The 12854-nt window shown below is 36.6% G+C and overlaps 1 long non-coding RNA gene across 1 annotated transcript in view; it reads right to left on the bottom strand.

Moving 5' to 3' along the window:
* The window catches only part of LOC132681998 (uncharacterized), a 37732-nt gene that overhangs the window by 23172 nt on the left and 1706 nt on the right, over positions 1-12854 (bottom strand). The window contains exon 2 of the long non-coding RNA XR_009611382.1: positions 12750-12846. This is a non-coding gene — a long non-coding RNA (uncharacterized LOC132681998). The remainder of the gene's footprint in view (positions 1-12749; positions 12847-12854) is intronic.

The following is a 12854-nucleotide window of genomic DNA, read 5'->3' as shown; positions in this document are numbered from 1 at the left end:
TTGGCTCAGGTCATGATCTCATGGTTCATGAGTTGGAGCCCTGCTCTGTGCTGATGGTGCATAGCCTGCTTAAAATTCTGTCCACCTCTCTGTCCCTCCCCTGCTTTCTCTCTATCTCTCTAAAAATAATAAAAACAAATTTTCTAAAATAAAATAACTACTTAAAATAAAGACCACAATTTTCTTTTATTCAGTATGGCCTCAGCAACTTACATAGTGGCTGGCAATGATCACAAATGCCTTCTTTCTTATCTATCCTGCATTTGTTTAATAAATATTTACAGAAAAGGGAAATTCTGCTAAATTATACTACAAAGAATATTGGTAGAGGTTGTTAGACAGTGATGTCTACAAAGCTCTGTTTATAATTAGTTATGATAGCGATCCCTCCAAATCTGTATGAACAGCTCAAATTGTGCACATCACTTACAGAATTTTTCCCTGTATAGAAAACCTTTCCCCTTTCTAGCTTCACAAAAGTGCTCACCCTTTTTCTTGAAAGACAATCTCCAGCTGTATGCAAAGATTAAGCAAGCACTTGTTAAGCCTGCCTACCCAACACCAAATTTCTAAAAATAATTTAAAAAAATTCAAAAACACCGACGTGTGTTGGGAAACAAGAAGAGAAGTTAGTGTCTCATAAACTATGCATGATCATTCATACAGAGAAAATAGGCAAAATTAATATGAAGAAGAAATCCAAAGCTTAAAATGTGTGCCAATGTATTACTTCTGTAAGTAAAGGCTAGTGGAGAGAAACTGCAGAGAAGACAGGAGGTGATGCAGTGGCAGCCAAAGCTGTCATTAGTTTGATTACGCCCACAGAGGTGGCCAGGAAAAATCTCCCCTGTCCATTGCTGACTTGTGTCAGGCAATAGCCATGGAGGCAGACACCTACAGGCAAAAGAACAGGGTTAAGGAATTTGAGCAGAAATGGGGTACTCACTCCCAGAAGATTTGGTCCTGACCTGCGGTGCCCACTGCCTCTCCCACCCCTCTGTCACTTTCCTGGAAAACAGATCAAGCAAAAGCTATAGTTCCTGCTGCCAGGTCTTTACCTGCAAGCAAGCTGTGTAAAGGATACTACAGGCAAGGCAGTCTAATAAATGGAAATCTCACCTAGGAAAATGAGAATACCCGATAGCCAGCACTGAGAAACAACTCAACCAACACAAGAACTAACACTTGAGGAATCAAAATTAATAGAGCAAGCAGAAAAGATGATGATTTCCTCAAATTACAATACTTGCAGGAATTAATGACGTTGGGTAATGTTCTAGTTATAGAAGAAACACTCAGAATCAGGATTTGGAAATGTCAGTATATACAATCAATCAATTTCATGGTAATATATATATATTTTAAGTATAAATATATGTATATATATATGCATATACATATATATATGAAATTGATTAGCAAGAATAAAATTTAAGTAGCCTCTTGTAATGACATATTAAAGAATGTGCCATTTTATCAGGAAAAAAAGTTTCTGTGGTTGAATCTGATCCAATTTTTCCAAATTATAGATGATGGCCAAGTCCAAGAGAGAGTTAGTGTTCAGAGTAAGAGCCCTCTCTGCAGGCCATGATCACCAGGCATCAAAAAGGACCCCTCATGCTAGATGGGGTCACCTCTCTGCAAAATCAATACTTCCTTTGCACATCTGTCTACATCAACATTAGCAGAAGCCAAGTGGAAGCCTGTATCTCTTGCTTATTCTAAGAGCCTTCCCCAACTCAGCATTCATACTCCCTTCATCACTGTCTGTGTCCCTTTTGTCTAATCATGCCGCTCCTCCTTGTTTATGACCATCACACAAGTAGCTCAAGACCCTCAGATTTCCCTTCATCTCCCAGACCTTAATTCTACTATTTCTATACAACTGCTCCTCTGATCTCCTAAAACGCTCACTATATTCTCTGAAACTCGAAGCAAATCGTCACCAAACGCCTCTTTTCTTCTCTTCCTTCTCTTTTTCTTCTTGGAGTAACTGAAGTTTGGCTCCCTCTGATGCTGCTGTTTGTCCTCAAGCCTATCCAAGATAGAATTTATTACTCTCCCAAAGCTCTCACACGGCTAGGTTGCAGGTCAAGTAATTACGGTTCTTATTCTCCATTATAGCATCTAGAATATTTTGGCTTTTGCTTCCTCAGAATATCCAGCCTAAACCTCAAATAATCAAACTACACCTCCCATTACAGCTTCTTGAATAGCTAACTGAGTTACCGCCTCACGTTCCTAGATTTTAGCTCCAGGCTTAACGTCATATTCTCCAATACTACTCTTATTATATAATATATGGTGATTTCAATCCACATACATCTTCCTGTTGATGTCTTCACAACCTGATGGTTGTGTGTGTGAGCCCCACATGGGGCTCAGTCTTACAAACTGTGAGATCATGACCTGAGCCAAAATCAAGAGTCAGACACTTAACTGACCGAGCCACCCTGGCGCCCCTCAATACCTTTCTAAGCACAGTTTAAAATATTCAGCTCTTCTGTTGCCATTTCATGTCTTTCTAGATTATTTCCACTAACACTCCAACACCAACAACTTTGAACCCACTTTCAGTCAACTTATCTAACTTAATCATGATGCCTCATTCTCCACATGGCCTGTCTTCTCACTTTACCCAACTTAAATTCCACAGTAAATCTCTTTCGCATATACTACCCACTTCATCACTCCTCTCTGTCTTTGTCATCCTCTTTTGGTGAAACCACAACCCTAGCTAAATCCATCTTTCTCCGTACTCCATGCTGAATGTGGTTGAGGAAATTCACACTGTGATGAGTGGTCTCACTTTGAATGTAGCATGTCTTTAGGTCTCTCCAAGGGTCTCTAGTCCTAGTCCAGTTTCACACCTACCCACTGAGACGACTCTTTCATTCTTTCTTCTCTTTTCTCAATTTCCAATATCTTCTTTCTCATTTTCATTCTCAATCAATGATTATATTGAACAATGTCATGCTTCTCTGAGAAACATTCTGATCCATTTTGTTTGTTTGTAGGCCCTTAACTGCAGAATGCTTTCATGTCACACAACAAGCACCTGGGGGTTTTTTTTTGTTGTTGTTTTTTTTTTTTTTTTTTTTTTCCAGAGGACTACCTGAGAATAATGGAGCCTGTTTTGTAACAAAAGTACTGGGAATTTGCCACCTTTGGAAATCTTTTAAACAATGACTGATGAATACTGTTGTATGAAAGTCCAGCTCACTTGCCTTTGATCAGGACAAGTCTTAGGCCTAATTTACACTCCAGAATTCCCCTACAAGATCGGGCTGAATATTTATGGGACTATACCTGATTGATTCTTTTTTTTTTTTTTTTTTTTTTTTTTACTTTCGCTCTTTCCCTGGCCTCCTCCCAGCTATCTCTTAATGGTCTCTCCTGAGAATACTTCCTTAATAAGTTGCTTTCACAAAAATCTTCAGCTCAAGTCTTCTTCTGGAAAACAACAAACAAACAAACAAACCTAAGACAATGGCTTTGAAGAACTCAGAGGAGTTCTACAAGCTATCACCCCATCTACTTATCTACCCACCAGTATATCTTAGGATTTTTCCCATTAAAATGGGAGGACTATCATGTACTCAACTCATGCACTAATTCTCATCTCCTCTTACTTCCTCAAGAATATCAATTTTTAGCAGATATCTCCTGCATCAGCAGTTTTTCCCTCCCTGATGCACCATTTCCATCAGTATCTGTTGTGGGTTGAATGATGCCCTCCAGACAGATATGTCCATATCCTAATACCCAGACACTGAGAATGTTACTTTATTTGGAAAAAGAATCTAAGCTGATGTAATTAAGTTGGGGATCTTCACCTGAAAGCATCATGGGTTCACCAGATATGCCCTAAATCCAATGGCAAGTTTTCTGAAGGCAGGATGTAGATACAGGAATGGGAACAGGCAATATGACCAGGGAGGCAGAGATTGGAGTAACAGAGCCAAGGAGGCCAAGGAACACCTAGAGCCACCAAAAGCTGGAAGAAGTGGGGGAAGGATTTTCCCCAGAACCTCCCAAGGTAGTACAGTTCTGTTAACACCTTGACTTCAGACTTCTGGCCTCCAGAACCATGAGAGGACAAATTTCTGTATGTTTTAGACCACCCTGTTTGTGACTATTTGTCTCAGAAGCTAGAGGAAATGAATATAGTATCCATATATGTTATTTATTTCTCCCATGAAAAAAATACAAAAATGACAAACTTTATCTTAGCCCATTTTCTGTTATAGTTACTATGCCATTTTCTTTCCTTTTACTATGAACACCCTTGAAAGAATTGTCTCTACTTGGTACTTTTAATTTCTTTCTTCTCTTTTTTTCTAATGAACCCATTCCAATAAGGTTCCCACCCCCACCTCCTTATCACTACAAAGAAACTGTTCTTATTGAAGTTACCAAAGACCTCACTAATAGATTCTAAATCCAATTTTCATTTCTCAGCCCTTATCTTTCTTGACCTATGAGTAGTAGCCTTTGACAAAGAGGATCACTCTCTCTTCCCTTAAATAATTTTTCCACTTACTTCCAGGGGATCTCACTCACCTGTTTTCCATCAACCTTACTCTTGCTGCTTACTTCCTGTCACCGCAACATCTACAATTTAAATTTCTCTAAGACTTACTCTTTGAATTTCATCTTAAATATTAATATAACTCTTTGGGTAATTTCACCCAATTTTGCAGTTTTAAAAAATACCTATATGCTGATTTCTAATTTATATTTCTATTCCAGTCCTCTACTCTGTACTTCAAATCCATATATTAAACTTTTTACTTAATACCTGTACTCAGAAGTGTAATAATTATGCTAACTGTAACATGTCCAAAGCTGAGTTCTAATATTCATTCTTAATTTCTTCTTACCTCCTAATAGTCTACATCTTAGCTAATGGCAACTTTATTTTTCCAGTTATGTAGGCCAAAATATTTAAGTCATTTTTGAATGTTTTTAAACGTTTATTATTATTGAGAGACAGTGAAAGATAAAGCATGAGCATGGGAGGGGCAGAGAGAGGAGGAGACACAGAATCTGAAGCAGGCTCCAGGCTCTGAGCTGTCAGCACACACAGAGCCCAACGCGGGGCTTGAACCCACAAACTGTGAGACCATGACCTGAGCCCAGCTGACTGAGCTATGCAGGTGCCCCTATTTAAGTCATTTTTGACTCACCTTTTACTTGCTCCTCAAACCCAGGAACTGATAGCACTTAACAGTTCTTCAAATGAACTTCAAATGAATAAGCTCACTTTTCACATTACAACTGCCAATATTCTGATCCAAGCTAACAACTTCTCTTATGTGGATTACTGAAATAGCCTTCTAAATTGTCTTTCATCTTCTGCCTTTTTCAGTGTCCTCTAAAAATGGCAGACACTGTGATACTATTTAAATATAAGATAGCTAATGTTATGTCTCTGCTCAAAACCATCCCACATCTTCCCACATCACTCAAAGGAAGGAACAGATTTCTTCAATGACTTTGGAGTACCTACATGATTTTCCTGCTGCCTCTTACTTCTGGGATCCCATCTCCTACTACTATCTCTCTTGCTTACTCCCCTAAACTGTGATTATTTCATAGTATATCAAACAAGCCATGCACACTCCAACCACTGAGAGTTTCTTTCATACCCCTTCCCTTCCCTTCCCTTCCCTTCCCTTCCCTTCCCTCCCCTCCCCTCCCCTCCCCTCTCCTCTCCTCTCTTTTCCTTCCTCCTCTCCCTTCTTCTCTTTCTTCTTCTCTCTTCTCTTCTCTTCTCCTCAGTTGTTCATCTCCATATTAGTTCTTTATAAAAGGCACTTTCTCATACAGAGCTACTGTGGGGTCCTTATCTAAAATTTCAGTTCTCCTTCCTGCATTATTTTTCCTTCTTAGCACATATCAGCATCTAACATTCTATATATTTAAATTTTTTATATTGTTTGTTGTTTGTCCTTATCATAGCTTTTAAAATTCATGAGGTCAGTGATATCTTCCAGTTATTTTTACTTTTGTATCCCCATTACGTGGTATGTTGTAGGGACATAATTAATAGCTACTGAATGACTAAATACAGTGATAGAAAACATTAGCCTTGAGAGGTGAAATATCACAGACTAAAACATCAAAACAAAGTCACCTTATTTACACCCTTTTGTAATTTCTGGCAATAATAGGAGATTCTCAGGAGACACAAATATTACAGATAACATTTAGGTAAATTCAACTGATATTTTAGATTAAGCATTTAATGCCATAAAGTATTTAGATCCCCAGTATTCATTTATAACAATCTACTTCATTTTGACTCAGGATTTTATATTTTTCTAAAATAATTAGTATTAACTCCATGCCAGAACATACCATACTGTATAGTAGACAATTGAAACATTTCTAATAAAACATTTTTCAATGTTTGTCACTTTTTTGAACTGCTAAAATTATTATGATTAATGCTTATTACTTTCTATCAGAAAATATATAATATTTATTTCTCTTTAACAAAAGTACAAACAATATACTCATATTAATGATTTTACCTAAATCATGCTATAAGCAAAAGATATCTTTCTTTTAAAGATTTTAGGAGAAAAATATTTCTATAGCCCTCCTGATGATAATTATGTTTCAATATTAGCATCAGTGTCCTATATCATTAACAACTGCCTCTGGGTTCAGTTGAGGTCTCTTTCCAAGAGCTATACCTGAATTATTTTATCACGTAATAATTTATATCAAAATATTTCATTAGATACCACCACTTTCTTATTATACAATATAACTAATTCTAAAGAAGAAATACTGTTAAAGAACTGGGGAAATCTCTGAATGTCAATATATCTCGATTCTAGTTTAGATTCTTTCAGTAACTAGTTATGAAACTAGTCATGATCTCACAGTTTGGGTTAGAGCTCCACGTTGGGCTCTGTGCTGACAGCTCAGAGCATGGAGCCTGCTTCGGATTCTGTGTCTCCCTCTCTCTGCCCCTTCCCCTACTCTCTCTCTCTCTCTCTCTCAAAAATAAGTGAACATAAAAAAAAGGAAAGAAAGAAAGAAAGAAAGAAAGAAAGAAAGAAAGAAAGAAAAGAAAGAACAGGGGGAAAAAGGAAGTACCTAAAGACAAATACAATTATCTGGAGAAAGTATGCGTTTTATAGATTCAATGCACTTATTGTAGAGATAGTCACCCTCAGTTTTTTAGTTTTTGTTAATTTTGTTAATACGTACTTAGTTTTTGGGGTACCTGGGTAGCTTAGTTGGTTAAGCATCCAACTTTGCTCAGGTCATGATCTCTCAGTTCCTGGGTTCGAGGCTGCGTCAGGCTCTGTGCCGAAAGCCCAGACCCTGGAGCCCGCTTCTAATTCTGTGTATCCCTCTCTCTGTCTGCCCCTCCCCCGCCTCTCTCTTCATCTCTCTGTCTCTCAAAAAATGAATAAACGTTAAAAAATAAAATAATAACAATAATTACTTAGTTTTTCATGGAACAAATATTTGAGGAAAGCTTGGATACTTGTCATGCAGGAAGCATTCTGCTTGACCTCAAAGGTGCAACAATGGAATGGATAGACATGGTCAGTGCTTCGAATATTCCAGTGTCTTTACAACATGAAATTAATTTAAAAAAAATTAAAAAAAGGGAGAGAGAAAGAAAGAGAGAAAGAGAAAATATTCTTCATTCTCTCTCTCTTACTACTGGAGTTTTCTTAGATTAAGGAGAAAATAAACCATCCACTATTAAAGAGTTAAGGGCTTGGATCTATATAGAAATTAAGCAGTTCCTTCAGGAAAACAATACTATCATGGCCTCTGAGCCACCTAGATCTGACTTCTGTTCCTGATGTTTCTTTAATGATTTTTTACATAAATGTTTTATTTTAGAATAGCTGTGGACTTATGGAAAAATTGCAAAGATGGTACAAAGAAATGTCATGTACTCCACACTCAGTTTCCCCATTACTAACATTTATATTAGTATCATATAGATGGTACATTTCTCATAATTAATGAACCAATATTGATACTACACATTAACTAAAGTCACTACTTAATTCAGATATTTTTAGTTTTGCTCTAACCTCCTTTTTTTTTTCTAGGATGAAGGACACAACACTACATTTAATTTTCATGCCTATTCAGGCAATCTTCTTTCCTTTGCAGAGGACTCCTTTGTTAGAGAGAGGGCTCAGGGTATATTTCACAATGATTACTCTTACCCTCCTGTTGGAAAACATGTACATGAGAACCGGGTTGGTTTCTTGAGTGTGTTACCTCCCACAAAGCAGTCCCAGGATTTTCTCACTCTTCAACTAATGTCAAGCACTCAGCCTCGTGCATTTATGGAAAATCAACATTGAGCATTCTTACCAGTTCATGACTTCAGCAGCTTCTACTCCTGGTAGGCAGATCTTGACAGTGACTTCAAAGATTTGCCTGTCTCTCCAAATTTCAGGGTGTCAGTTTGCTCTGCAACCTCAATTTTCATATGGGTCAAGGAGAAAGTGTTCGTTTTTCAATTTGTTAAGAGTGGGAGTGACAACATCCCAACTGTTTACATGATGTAGCTGATATCATGTCTTTGATTTTATGCAGTGTCAAGGCTGAATATGTTTCGCTGACTTTTACAGTTCTTAAAGATACATCCTAGAGGTGACGGTTGTAAGAAACACTTAAACTTTAGCTTCCTTCTTGTAGGAACATTTACTTCTTTTCCACTGTTTAAAGTAGCATTAGTTTCTTAAAAGACTTCTGCTAAGGAGAGTCATTCTATTAGTAGCTATTAATGAAAAGTCATATCTAGATTGATGATATATGTATAAATAAGCAGAAGAATGCTCTAGTTTTTTGAAAAGAATAAGCAAAGAGGATGTTATTCCTGTATGGGGGGGAATGGGGTACAGAAATGCTTTTTTCTCTTTTTACAACCATTCTTTCATTGAGAAGATCTTTTTTTTATTTTTTTTATTTAAAAAAATTTTTTTTTAACGTTTACTTATTTTTGAGACAGAGAGAGACAGAGCGTGAACAAGGGAGGGGCAGAGAGAGAGAGAGAGACACAGAATCAGAAGCAGGCTCCAGGCTCTGAGACATCAGCCCAGAGCCCGACGCGGGGCTCGAACTCACGGACCGTGAGATCGTGACCTGAGCTGAAGTCGGACGCTTAACCGACTGAGCCACCCAGGCGCCCCTGAGAAGATCTTTATGAATCTGGAAGGACAAGGAAAAGAACTCTATTTTTGCTGAAAGTGCACAGACTTAAGAATTCTGCAGCTTAAATTTCCCAATTTCATGTGTGAGATGAAGGTTTCAGCTTTATCCTCTGTATACTGTGGATGATAGTTGTACCCCACAGCCTTCTTGTGATTAGATTACGAAATGGGCGTATAGCTCCAGAATCGGTACACGTAGTTGGTACTCAATAATTAGTTTCTCTTCTTTTTTTTTTTTTTTTTTTAATTCAGTTGGCTACCCTTTCCATCCTATTTCACATCTTTCTGAAGGGACATGAGTTCTTACCGTCTAACTTGACCTTTAATTTGCCCTTGTGAAGAAGGCAAAGTTTGCCAATAGGGAAATGATACTATTTTGAGTTATTAATATAGTCTGGCAACTATGCTACTGACTTAATATTCATTATCTTATTTACTCTCACAATATTCCATGTTTATTTTTTGCAGTTTTGGGTCCAAAGACCAAGAAATGTTAACTGTTTGTCCATGATCACATAATCTAAAAAGTGGCTAAACCAGAACTGCAATCAAGTTCTATCAGAAAACAATAATTATGGTTTCATAAACAATCTAAAATTTCATAAAATAAATCTTTCATATGTTAATGATGTCCATTTTCAGGAAATGGACAAAGAAAGCCAGACCTGCCTGAAACATGAAGACAGAGAATTGTATTTTCTGAGCCCAGATAACAGGCAAATGCAAACTCAAGAAAAAATTTGAACAAAGTACGTTTTGCCTAATGCAATTGTTGTGAACAAGTGAAGAAGAAAAAACTGAAACTTGAAAAAGAAGCTGATTGCATTTTTTCGTCAGTGACATCTTCATAAACAATTGAACAGAATTATTTTCAATGGCACCTGGGAAATAAATTTCTGAAACAAAATTGTAGAGTCTCCGTATAATGTGATCTTCCAAAATGTCTGACCTTCCTGAGCTAGCATCGAGACTAAGCTTAGTCAGCTTATAGGCTGCTGATTCGGTAAGCCTTTTTAAACTAACAGAATAACTAAAATGATAGCTTAAAACTATCTAGATACACAATGAGTATGAGATTAGCAGTTTTCTTCTAACAGGTTAGTTTTAGTTGGATTTGACATTTAGCTAATACCTCTTCTTTCAGCCAACTGTAATTAACACTTGATCTGTAGTCTTAATACATGTACCACAGATGCCACAAGGCCAGAGTGGAACTTTGTGGATTGATGGACGGCCTGCCAATGGAACATCTTATTTTAATGACGATAGGCCTAAGTAAGCTTTCTTACTGGACTTATTGGGGTGTGTATTTTGCAACTTGGCTACATTGAGGTTCAAATTCTCCTACCCTGAGGTACTATATATTTTAGCCAGTTATTTAATCTCTTCAAGTTCCATGGATTTCTGAAAATTTGAGTAAGATAACATTTTCAGGTCTATTAGAATGTCATAAGACTTGATTTTCTCTTATATGAGAAGTTAAAAAAAATAATCTTGGGGCCTGTGCTTTTCATTAGATTGCAGAAATTTTCTTTTGAAAAACCCAAGTTTTGTGACAGAGATGAGATTAATGTCATAAGCACTAAAAGCACACAGACTCCAAAGTGTTTAAATCCGGGTCTGTCCCTTATAAACTCTATGTCAGTGGAAAGTTGTTCTAACCCCAATGAACTTCAATTTCTTCACCTGTGAAATAGAGATAAAAGCATCTTTCTTATATGGTTATTGTGAGGAATGTTTTGGGCTTTTTTTTTTTTAATGTGTGTAAATCATCTGTACTTATTAAACCATGACCAGTATTATTATTCAATTAAAACAAAACAGCTTTCTTCTATCCTTACTATTGCTAAGAGCACCAATGTAATTCTATTATTCTCTTATGACATAATGAGAAAGAATGCAGTATTTCTGATTTCAAATACCTACAGAGGCAAGCAATATAAATCGGGTGAATCTGAAGTGCAAAATGATATAAACAGAGATGAAGAATGTGTAAACTGGAAAGTGTATGCCCATTGAGAATCTTTTCCAATTGAAAAAGTTTTAAATGCTACTTTGACCAAACAAATGAAATCTGTAGGATTAATCTGGCCCATTGTTCCCATTGTAAGTGGCTTAACATGTTGCATAAGGGAGTTAGAGTGTAAAACAAATAACTTTGTCCTCTATAGCATTTTATTTTCTTTTTTGGCCCAGGGAAAATGCTTCCATGTGTTAGAACTTATATTGTATATTCTTCAAAGATGTGTGGCCCTAGAGGTTGTAAAATAATTTCAGAAATCACACATATAGTGATTCTAAATCCACATAATAACTTTTAGAATAACTGTTGTTGGTAGGTGACTTATACCATTTTTTTTTTCTGCAGTGGGAATTAAAAACAAAACAAACATATGAGAAATCCATATACTAGTAACTTCAAAGAATTATTTGTAAGGTTCTCTGAGGTCAACCCTAATTCGAGACCAAGGAAAAAGGGTAGAAAGCAGCAGAAAGACATGCCTGTCCTGTGATGAGGACACATCATGCTCCATATACTACTCAAATATCAAAAGTAGGTTATCTATTAAAATACAATTTTTGATGTTGCCTTTATTATAGGAAAATGAGTTTGTTCCTAGTATTTTCTTAAACTGATCCATTTCTAATTTAATCAACTCCCAGGTAACTTTTCCTTCTACTGGATAAACCTGGAAGTTTTTTAATCTTCAATCAGTCTTTTGTTTTATACAGTGGGTAAGTTGAGAGCTGTGGGGGGAGATCTCCCAACTCAAAAACTAGCCCCTCAGTGTGGCCCAGGAGCTCTTCCATAGTTTCTTTGCCATTATATCCAAAACCCTTTTCAAAACCTCTCTGCTCTCATCAAATCTCCAAACCCATTGCTCTACTCTGACTTAAGATTTTCACCTTCTACTTCACAATGAAAAAAGAAGTACTAAGAATAGTCAATTCCACTCACCCTTAATTAGGAGAATTCATGGAGCTCCTTCTTGCCACCTGACGTACCCTCCAACTCACCTCACGACATAAACAACCCAACAAAAACAACTAACGATAAAGAAGGGCTCTGGTTTCTAAATAAACTGGTCATATTTGCAAATTGTGTAAGATGCCTCTTATTAGACATTACCCTTGTCCTATCTGTCCCTTGCAATTGACAAGTAATTCATTTTGCTTCTCTAATATCTTCTGTGCTTCTCTCAATCATGGTGCCTCATAAATGCTTGACTGAAATGATTACTATTCAAGTATAAACACCAGAAATACTTAGATACATTTTGAAGGATGAAAATTTACAAGAATCTTTAGTCATAATTCTCTGAAAATGACTTGAAAAAGAATATTCTGAAGTTTAAATCTAAACTGGGTAGCTTAGAATTAAAACATCGAATGTCCCCTTAGACATAAAGGAGATGCAATAGCTACTCAATTGTAGAAAAGACTGTACTAAAGATGAAAAAAAAATTGAATTAGGTTGTCTGTCTTTGTCCAGTTGAGTTACTTTTTTTTTTTTTTTTTTTTTTTTTTTTTTACTTTACTTACTCTTTCTCAATTACATGGGGAGAATTACTCTTTCTTCAATTACGAGTAACAGAAGCTCCACTTCCACAAATTCCTTCTGAATTCTGCCATTTTTGCTCTGGGTAA

The sequence above is a fragment of the Panthera onca genome, chromosome A1 (assembly GCF_046562875.1).
Source record: "Panthera onca isolate mPanOnc1 chromosome A1, mPanOnc1 haplotype 2, whole genome shotgun sequence".
In the NCBI taxonomy this organism is placed as follows: Eukaryota; Metazoa; Chordata; class Mammalia; order Carnivora; family Felidae; genus Panthera; species Panthera onca.
This window is presented reverse-complemented; position numbering and strand designations above follow the sequence as displayed.